Source organism: Vespa velutina, chromosome 16, assembly GCF_912470025.1.
Source record: "Vespa velutina chromosome 16, iVesVel2.1, whole genome shotgun sequence".
Taxonomy (NCBI): Eukaryota; Metazoa; Arthropoda; class Insecta; order Hymenoptera; family Vespidae; genus Vespa; species Vespa velutina.
In genome coordinates this window covers 2,063,714-2,075,000 of record NC_062203.1, presented here as the reverse complement: position 1 = coordinate 2,075,000, position 11,287 = coordinate 2,063,714, and the positions used below count along the sequence as shown (strand labels likewise).

The 11,287-nt window shown below is 35.4% G+C and overlaps 1 protein-coding gene across 2 annotated transcripts in view; it reads right to left on the bottom strand.

Moving 5' to 3' along the window:
• LOC124954972 (opioid-binding protein/cell adhesion molecule homolog) overlaps window positions 1–11,287 on the bottom strand; it is a 59,407-nt gene that overhangs the window by 22,068 nt on the left and 26,052 nt on the right. The window lies entirely within an intron of this gene.

The following is an 11,287-nucleotide window of genomic DNA, read 5'->3' as shown; positions in this document are numbered from 1 at the left end:
CACAGGTTTCATTATCGTGAGAAATTATGTCCTTATGACCGATTGCTAGATCTATGGGAAAGAAATTTCCAAAGACAAAGAAAAAGATAAAGATTCATTAATCATCTTACGATCGTGCGATCATTCATTTTGTTAGCGAAAAACTTGTCGAAGAGAAAAAAAGAAGTTCCTATTTATGAATTCTCCATTTTGTGTTGATTCCAACGATAGCAATAACGACGAAAACAAGAACGAAAAGGATTAGAAGGATGATGAGAATCTTGTAGGTTCGGTCCGTTCAAGCTATTCGAGAGAGCGGTCTATCTTACGTCAGGTCGAAGGCCAGGTTACAGGTTAATTCAGTGCGTTATCAGAGGACACTGAGATAAGCACCTGTCTGCAACGTCAAAGTTTGCCACGGACAGAGGATGAAATAAAGGACGAGTTCGACGCAAGTGGTACAGAGAGATAATTAGCCCCGCTGGTACAATCCACATAATTATTGTCCATGGTAGTTCTCTTCCTCTCTATTTCTCTCTCTCTCTCTCTCTTTCTCTCTCTCTCTTCTCTTCCTCTTCGTTTCTCTTTGCTTTCCATCCTCTTGCTCTCTTTGCTCTAACGTTTTACAACCACCGCGAAACGTTCCAGCCGACGGCAAAACAACGTACGATCGCATGAACGAATCGAACAACACTCAATTGAACGGACTTTACCAAAACCAAGAGAGAACTCGGTTAATTGTAATCGCTAGCGAGCCACAGTCGAGCTAATTACAAAGGTAATCATCGTAACGAATGCCATGTGTAATCCTGTCGTGGTAATTTGTCTTTCACGTGGCCGTGCAGATGTATAACCTCCATCGAGTATGTTAATCGCCGTTCTAATAGCCGTTTATAAACATTTAAACGTGTAAACAGACGGCGATTTAATTGCAAACCTGCTGCGAACAACAACTAAACTTCGGACTCACTTACTCTGAGAAAGAGTTAGAAAGATATATCGGCCAATCATATTCGTTCTATATCACTTGTCGAGATTTTCAAGCCGAATAGATGAAATAACAAATTGACCATATCCGATCAATCTTCAATCAGATTTCTATCATCCAATTCGGTTATCCACGCGACGATACTTACTTTTCCTTTCGATCGTTCGATCGATCGATCGATCGATCGATTGATCGATCGATCGATCATTTTTCCCGTTTCTCTCTTTACTTTCTTTCACCGTAAAAGTGACAAATGTTAGAAGAGAGAATCTTGCCCGGATTATCCCTCTTCAAGAATTACAAGCTTTTCGAAGTTTTGTTCTCTACAGTTTGGTAGTATCCTGAAGCCGAAAAAAAGAAGGAAAAGAAAAAAAAAAAAAAAGAAAAAGAAGAAATAAAAAAATAAAAAGAAAAATATAGAATTCTTTCGTAAAAGAGGGTTGGAAAGATCCGCATCAACTCCGTTCATACGTCCATCCAACTGTCTCGGTGGATGACATCGAGCTAATACCGGCTTGCTTACACGCGCTTTACACGGGCCTCTGGCGACGCACAAGCCCTCCCTCATTCACCTCTACGTCCTTCCCTCACCATCTCATGTCGGATAGCAGCGAGATATCTGTCAAGCTCCCCAACAGTGAAAAGCATTCTCTTGGTAGGGTGTACCTCGCTTCTTCGTACGACGCCGTTACCGTAGCTGTTACCACCACCCCTTTCTCCCCCTCCCCGCTCCTCCAGCCCCACTAGCAACACCAACACCAACTTCCACAGACATCATTTTTCATATCTCCAGCCGAGAAATATCCACCATCGACGACTGACATCTTCCTCTTCGTCCCTGACACCGACAATGTTCCGCGTTGATTGAATCGTCGAACGTCACGACACTCCCTTCATCGATTCTTACATCATTCTATCTCTTTTCTTCTTCCTCTTCAAATTACCCCTCTTAATACTTACGTCTACTTTCGTTTGCTTTCTTATTTTTCCTTTTTCCCTTTTCTTTTCTTTTTTTTCCTTCAAGTCCTCTCCAATACCCGAGGATAATTTCAGTGATGCCACCACCATCGATTCTTAGTCGTCGACCTAACCGATTTGTTCGAATCGTGAAAGCTAACCGTAGAATTTTCCTGAATATTTGATGGCAAAATCAAAGTGATCTTCTATTAATGGAAGAAACCTTTACGATTCGTACGTTTCAACTATCCTCCACGAATTCAACCCTTCTTTTATACCAACGTTTACTACCAGTGTCATCCTATCTGTGCATTTGTATTATTGAAAGTTATTTTATATTACTCAGGAAATCATGTTTATGCGAATGTTCGATATTCTCTTGTGAAATCGTGACGATAAAAATACACGTTAAGTGCAGACGTCGTTGTCGAAAGGGGCTTGAAGAGAAAAGGAAAGAGATAAAGAGAGAGAATAGAAAGAGAAATATATAGAGAAAGAGAGAGAGAGAGAGAGAGAGAGAGAGAAAGAGAAAGAAAGAGAGACCAAGAGGAAGAATGAGGGAGTTATCGAAGGATCGTTGGAGTAAGGCGACGATATCCAGCAAAGGGGAACCGTATTAATGGTAAGAATATGTCGATTGCTTATTCCATCTTGGCAGAGACGTAAACTCCTGGGTTCGAACGCCGCAGGTAAGCAATTTGCGACTGGTGAATTCAAAGGAGAGACTTGGGAGGCTCTGCGAAGCAAGCTTTAATGGAATTCCGGTGTAACTGACACTTTTTTTCTTGTTTCAAAGTCGAGAAGCTATACTTGCTAGCTATTATATACGTGAAACAAGTCTTTGAGTAGTATGTGAAATAAAGGAGAAATTAAAAAGAAATAAAAAAAAAAAAAAAAAAAAAAAAAAAAATGAAAAAAAAATGAAAAAAAAAAAAAAAAAAAAAAAAAAAAAAAGAAGAAAAAAAACGCAAGAAAAAAAAAGAAAAAGAAAGAGAAAGAAAAAAAAATAGAAAGTAAATAAATAAGAATAAAAGTAAATTTTAAATGAATACAACGTCTAGTGCAAAATTTGCGAATAAAAATATTTCAAAGCGTTTCGATTAAATTAAGAATCAGAATTTAATTTTGAAAATTGAATCTCACTTCGTTACGAAATATATAATAAGAGCTTACCATTGAATCGATTAGCCTCTCAGCCAGAACGTTTCAATCATAATGATTTAATAATCTCCTTCCTCTAATTACGTCAAACAAAGATTGAAACGAATTTTGAGCATGATTTTACGGAAATACCGTTTCCTTAATTCAATGGTAGACACACTTGCAGAAATATTTAGTCGCTTAAATGTTCGAGGTACTAATGAAGCGCAAGTAGAAAAACGTGTCGTTGCTCGGACCATTTTACAGCTCCTCCTAATTTGTCTCTAGCATGGAGAAAAGTACAGTTGGAGTATTCTTTTAACAAAGCACTAGGTAATTGCCATTAGTATCCTCGAAACATGATCCTCGTCATCTTCGTAAGTGCATGCGAGTTAGACGTCCTTTAGCTCGGCCATAATTTTTTCTAAGGCCGTAAAAACGCTACTTTATCAGATTTAAAAGCGTACACGCTCGAATCTTCCGCTTGGAGTAACTTGTATATATGTACATAGATATATACACATGCGTACATATATATATATACATTGTATATACATATATACAAACATATATGTATAAATACTTTGTCGCGTGTTTTTTTTTTTGCATGTATGTATGTACTTACATAGTTCTCTCTTTTCTTCTTCGAAAAGAGATTTACCCACAAAATTACAAAAATCGCTGATATTACCTTTACCATTCCTGCCGTTTATTTTCTTTCTTTTTTTTTTCTTTTTCCTTTCATAAGCGCATTAGTTTCGCCACTTTCCTGAGAAAATTCACAAAGGAAGGAAGGAGAATCGGAGTACGTGTCGCACGACAATGACATTTTGCATTATTCTAAATCTCTTTCTCTCTTTTTCTCCCTCTCTTTTCGTTTGCCATTATCCCTTACAAAATGTCATCCAAGAGCTTCGTCCTAGCGTCAAAAGAGTTTAGGAAAATGCCATAGTAATATCCTCTATTTCACCGTCGTTAACGTCCATCTCCTTTTAATATTATTCACTTTAATACGATACATTCTATACATACGAAATGATTAAATTCGATTTTCATGATATACACGGTAGGTAAGAATCGTTGATAGAATTTGAAATCACGATATTTGATTTTACATTAGAAGATCGTTATTTCCTTACTCTAATAACCATCATTTGTAGAGAGAAACGAAATATAGTCGGAGTAAGGTATAGAATACAGGAATAATTTGCAGTCATTTAACTCTCTCTGTATCGATCGTTTCTAACAAGTTGACGTCCCTCTTTCTCTTGCATTCCTTTTCTTCTTCTGTCCTTATCTGTCTGTCTCTCTCTCTCTCTTTCTCTTCCTTTCTCTCTCGTTCTCTCTTACTAACATCTCTTTCCACCTTTTCTATATACCCGCCTATCCCTATCCTCCTCCTGTTCCAATAGTAGGAGTAAATTATTGCGCGCTGCAATCCCGAACGGAACCGTTAATCCTCCTTAGAACGAAATTGAGGAACGCATTCGTTTGGAAACGTCAGGAAAATTGCAAAGTTTTATGACGCGAAAACTCGTAGCAGTAAGCCGCAGGCGATACTCGACGCGAATGCGTTTTGCCTCGAACTTGGTCGTAGCGCTTTCTCCCAAGAACGGCTGATTATATCCTGCAACGGTGTGCACTATGATCGTCTCGCTTGAAACTCGTTTGTAACGTTCCGCGATATTACATAATGTAATGTCATTTTTTATTTTATGGGCCACCCTCTTTCCTTCTCCCCACTCTCTCTTTCTCTCTCTCTCTCTCTCTCTCTCTCTCTCTCTCTTTAGCGCTTTTTCTCTCATTCTTTCTTTGAAAGCTCTTCTAAAAATATCTACGTCATTTTCCCACTCCCACCATTTTCCTCGGCCTTCTCTAATAACAACAATGGCGGATGGAGAAACTTAAGGAATTTCAAAGTATTTTCAATGTAAAACTCTACGAGCTGGTTCTTTCTGGATAATGCTCAGTTATTCAGCAGGCCTAGCTTACGATATTGCGGTTAGATTTACACTTTTCTGAATACCTCGATTGACTTCGTTTTGTTTTATTTATTTATTTTTTCTTTCATTTTTCTTTTTCTTTTCCTTCTATACTTTTACGTTTCCTTTTTTTTCTTTTATTTATTTACGTATTTTTTCCCTTGTTTTTTTCAAGAAAAGAATTGGTAAAGACTATTAAGCTTGCTCGACTGAATCCACATAACTTTTCTCGTTTAACCGACTTCTTAATTCCTGCGGTTTTCAAGTTATCGACATTTTTTAATGCGGGACAACGTTTGTCTCGAAACTCTCATAATCAGCTTAGATATTTATTTGTAACGTATTATTATAGCTTCGCTTATAACATCTTTTGCATTAACCTAATTTCTCCTTGTTTATTAATATCTTTCTAAAAGAGAAATATATATATATATACATATATAAATATAGGTATTCGTGAGGAGAGTTTGCAAGTCACTTCGTAGTACGATATTCTCGATTCGTCCTTTTCGTTGCATCCGGTAAAATACCAGAAGTAATATGATGTCTCGTAAAACGCGGAAGGATCTAGGAGATCGCCATCGTGTATAGGTTAGCACGCTTCTCGACTTCTCTCACACTTCTCCTCCCTTTATCACCCCTTTGGCATCGTTGGCAACCGCGTCAATAGCATACCGGAGAGTGATGAATATTTTAGTTGGCCGAAACAACAACATTACTCTCCGGCGATGTTTGTAAAGCTCACTTTGGTGGTGCTGTATTTACGAAGGAATTAACAAACTCTCTACAATCGAGAAGTCAATCGTGTCCACAAAGATAAAGGAACAGGATTTAGATGGACTAGAAAATGAGGATAAAGTTTGAAGGTTGAATGACAGGACAGAGATAGAATTAAATGAAGAAATAGAGAACAAAGGGAAGAGAAACTATTTTTATCTTACTATTGTTATTACTTATACATTATACTAATTATATTACTACTAGTTCAAAAGAAAAAAAAATTATACATATATATATATATATATATATATATATATATATAGATTTATATTTATATTTATATTTATTGTACAGATAAGATTTGTCAAAATTATATAATTTCAGATATTTTATATTATATTTTTTATTTCATAGAAGTCTTTAAATATATTAAATATATAAGTTCAATTATTAATTTTATGGAGTTTATTAATCTTTATTTATTTTTTTTTTCTTTTAAAGACAATACATTTAAAATAATGTAAAGATAATACGATTAAAAAAAGAATTTACATCTATTATAACATATTTTATTGATTTGTTATAAAATAATAATGTATAATCAATGTATGTATGTTTGATCAATAATAAACATATTTACTCTAAAATATTTATGATATAGTTCATAAAAAAAAATATTGATTTAATTATAATATTTAAATAAAATAAATGTAAAATATATATTATCCAATAAATTTACTTTTATAAAAGCATAAAAACGTAAAATAAAATCGCACGAGTGAATTCCCTATCAAGCAAGCAATAAAATTAATCAATAAAACTAAACATTACAAACATGAAAAAAATAAAAAAAATACATCAATTCTATCTAATTACTTACAACAATTATTAACGTAAACAATATCTCACTCCTCTCTCATTTACTTTATATTGAATCAATTGATAAATAAGTAATCCATTTATTAGAATAAAATGGTACTCTTTTATAAATCAAATCAATATATTTTTTTATTAAATGTCATTTATATTCAGTAATAAATAATAAATAAAGTAAAGAATCGAGTAAATATGAAATGAAATTGCTATGGAATAAGAGACAATAAGACAGAAAGAGAGACAGAAAGAGGGACAGAAAGAGAGAGAAAGGGAGAGAGAGAGAGAGAGAGAGCAGAAAGAGTAGAGAAATTTATTTCGACGTTTAGCCAATACCTACACCACGAAGAAGAAACGGCACGGATCGCGTATTTTGTCCCCCTCCTTAGTCTATACTATATAATTCCTTCCAACGTGGAAGCCCTTTACGAGCGAGGAAGTTCAACGACGACGTTGGCGCCATTCGTTTGCCAGATGAACCCACCCCTTCCAATATTTCCTCGAGCTAACTCTACAAGGTAGCTCAACCCGCGAGCTCATCGGCCATTCACGCGATCCGAAACTAAACAACCGTGAAGTAATTTGGCCGAGCCGAATCGTTTGACGTGATAAAGTCCAATTAAGCCGCGCGATTGGCGCGCAAGCGCACGTGATAGAGAGAGAGAGAGAGAAAAAGAGAGAGAGAGAGAGAGAGAGAGAGAGACAGATAGAAAGAGAAAGAGAAATAATGCTGCATTCTCGTTCCTTCAAATTCGTGGCACGCGTTCTTAGAACAAGTTACGAATTTGTCTAACTGCATGGAATAGAACGTCTAAATGAGGTGAAAAGAGATAGATATAGGTTAAGGGAAAAAAAGAAATTTTCATTTTTTTCGTTGAATTTATCTATACATATAGCCAACAGATTGTTCTTGTCCATTCACTTTTATTCAGTTTCTTTCTTAGATTCACGCGATACGCATACGAGTGCCCCATCTTTCCAGAAACATATGCAACTGTATATAGGTATGCACGAAGGAAACGTTACCCCTTTCTCTCCTTTTCTATCCCTTTTCCTATCCTTTTCTCTCCTTCCTCCTGGCACAAACTTCATCTTCACCTTTCGATTCTCACGGTTCTCGGTTCCTAGATTACAAGCAGCATCTCTCGGCCGGTTGCAAGTATCCGCCAGCATCTCTTCTGCTGCTTTCGCATCTACCGACATCGTAATACACGCGAGAGAGAGCTTTGGGTACTGTTGCCCGAATGAAATTGAAACGGAAATTCTCCATGTATTTTCCAGCTTCGAGAAAGATAAAAAAAAAAAAAAAAAGAAAAAAAAAAGGGGGGAGTTGCATCTAGCGCGTATTTTAGATCGATTCTCGTCGCTTCATCAGTATAACTAGAAACGCGTTCGGCATATAAACAGTGCAAAATGTGTTTACATATTGAAAATGTTAAGGAAATGTGAACGAAATGAAAATAATGATAGAAAAAAAAAAAAAAGGATGAACAATTTTGCAGACAAGCGTGTATTAGATTTCTTTTTTGTTTTTTTGTTTTTCTCTGATATCGATGTTTATAATAATGAACAGGTTTACGTAAAAAAATTTTTTTTTTCAGATCAAATATATTCGATAAAAAATATTTACATAAAATGTACAATGTTATTTGATTAGAAATATCATATTCCTTTTGATATTATTCGATGATCTTTGTTTAATAATCTTCTAAATGTCATGTAAGAGAAAGGAAAGGTGCTTTTCATTTCGTCCTTCACATCGCACGAAATTCTAGCCTACAGGTTCTCCTCTTTCCTTTGGTCCTTGACTAAACAGTTACTATTACTAGCCCATAGACTTCCTTCTAGAATAACAGCTGTCTACCACGTTAGAGTCGACCGCGAATATTACGAATAATTAATACATTGCTTTGTTTGCTAGTGCTATCAGAGGATGCAAGTAAAGCTAGCCTATACCATTCTCTGTCTTTGGCTCTCTCTCTCTCTCTCTCTCTCTCTCTCTCTCTCCCTCTTTCTTAATTCGTCTCTATTCTCAAATGTTTATCAACTTGAAAGCACAAATATCTAATAATTAAATCTCCAGTTCATTAATAGCGTTTTAACAAGCACAATTATTGTTGACTATTTCCTAGGAAGATTTTATAAACGATAACTCGAAAAGATGAAATAGACGAAATTAATTTCGGTATATCTTTTCCCCAACGAAAATTAAATTAGACTTCGCTCTCGATCTAACAAGCACGGAAAAGTGAAAAGTAGAAAAAGAGAAGAAAAGTTCGGAATCGAGATGCGACTATTTGGCAGACATATTTGGCTTTTGCGAGATCAAACTCATAATCTGATCGGGCAGTTGCAAACGATAACGTCGGACCTTATGGATGTTCTGCCAATATGAATAAATAACGTGTTTAACGCAAACGTAATATACCACGAGCGATATCCATCGCGAAAAATAAATATCTCGATGGGGATCGTTTAATAAAAGATATAATAGGGAAAAAGAAAAATGTAATTACGTGTATGTCATTTCTATTTTAATTACATTTAGATAATTCTTTTTTGCGCTTTAAACAAAATCGCATCGTTATCGCGTTACTTTGTAAGTACGAAGCTTGAAAATCGCCACCGAAAATGGAAATCAAATTAAGTGGCGAGCTCGTCGCTGTCTACTCTCGAAACCGCGAGAATTTAGGTACGGTCGATAAAATTTATTTAATTTTACTCAAAAACTTCACGTCAATTTATAACCATAGCAACCGCATTATTGATTTTCTCGAGACTAAACCTACGTTACTTTTACAATAAATGACTAGTGAATTATTATTATTACTATTATTATTATTATTATTATTATTATTATTATCTGCACTAGCGCGATTTCAAAGATAATCAAATTGTGGACAATTTTCTTCCTGCTAAAGAAGAATTCGATGCTTCTTCTCGCGATATGACTAAAAGAGTTTGCTGGTTCGTCGCTTCTTAAGCAAAAGAAGAGAAAAAAAAAAAAGAGAAAAAAGAGAGATAAAAAAGCGAAAGAGAAAAAGAACAAATAAATGGCTAGCTTTTAAAAAGCTAACAATAAGAAGAGAGCAAAAATAATTTTTAAGAGCGAAGCAGAAGGGAGAACTCGTTCAAACGTTGATCTCTACAATCCTCGATAAATTTTCGGGTCCCCGCTTCAATTAGGTTTAAAGCCGTAAAAATACTTGCAACCAAGGGCGAAGTCGTCCGGGGGTTCGGCGAGACCTCCACCGTTTTTGCGAGCAGCTTCCGGAGGAAGTAATTTCGACTGTTTAATGAAATTTTAAAATTTCCCCTCAACTCGATGTAATATATAAACTGCTTCGTTCCGACGCCCAGATTTTCCACTATACTCTTTGAACGTACTTTCTTCGAACGTAAAAGAAGTCTAGACTTTTAAAATAGACTTATAATATTTTTCTTTTGTAACGAGTTATTTAAAAAAAAAAAAAAAAAAAAAAAAAAAAAAAAAAAAAAAAAAAAAATTAGTAAAAATATACCTTTCCTTAGTTCTATGTGACACATTTAATCGAATATATTTATCATCATTAATCCTTTTTTTATATCTGACCTGAGATTACATCCAATTCCCTTTTTTTTTTTTTTTTTTTTTTTTTTTTTTTTTTTCATTAACGATGATAATAATTATTTATTTTCGATTAGATGGAACACAATTGAGAGCAAGAAACCCTATTACACGTCATGAATATCGAGTAAGCTCGTCGAATATGCATTATTCTAAGAACTACTAACTAACTTTAAATCAGTTTGAAACGATATCACCGTAGCTGGGTGATCCTGTCGTTGGTAAATGAATTAGTGTCTCGAACTACGAACAAATAAAATTGCAAATGTAGCCAAAATACTTTGACTGAAATCACTTTTAACCAGGTTCAATTAAGCCAGTTTAGTTTTTACTACAACTAGATCATTACCGAATCTAATTATTATTCCACGCGTATACCACATATCGTCGAATATCGTCCATGTAAACAAACTTGTACGAGTATTCGTATCTCGAAAGCGAATAATCGATCAGTACGCGGTGGATTTTAATTAAATGTAAAGATAAAGCAATCGAATTGTTTTATCGCAAAGCACGTTGAAAACAAAAGGGAGAAGACAAAAAAGCAGAGAGATCGAAGGTAAACAAGCGATCGTTTCAATCCCCGACCTACATATCGAACCCCATCGATTATCCGGTTACAAGGCGAGAGAAAGAACTTTTCCATAAAATAATGCCGATGTGAATCGAAAGACTCGACATTTTCATTTCCGTCGACACGTCATCTAACAGGAATGAATTCATACGTGCGTAAGTAAATCGTGGGAGAACTATGAGGGTCCGCCGGTGATAATTTTTTTTTTTACGATTTTTTTTCCTTTTCAGATTATTTTTTTTCGCAGTTTTTATGAAGTGACAATCCCGAAATACCATACCTTTAATGTTAGTGGTTCGAGGAATATGAGGTAGAGCAGTTTAAAAAGTGTGCTGGAGATTCGTCGAAAAGGAAACTCTCCTCTTTTCCAAGAGGATAGGAGGGGTTGCTTGGCCAGCTCGGATAGTAAGCGAGTGAAAGGAAAGAGGAGGACGACGAATGGTATGCTTCTAGTAACGAGACAGCGA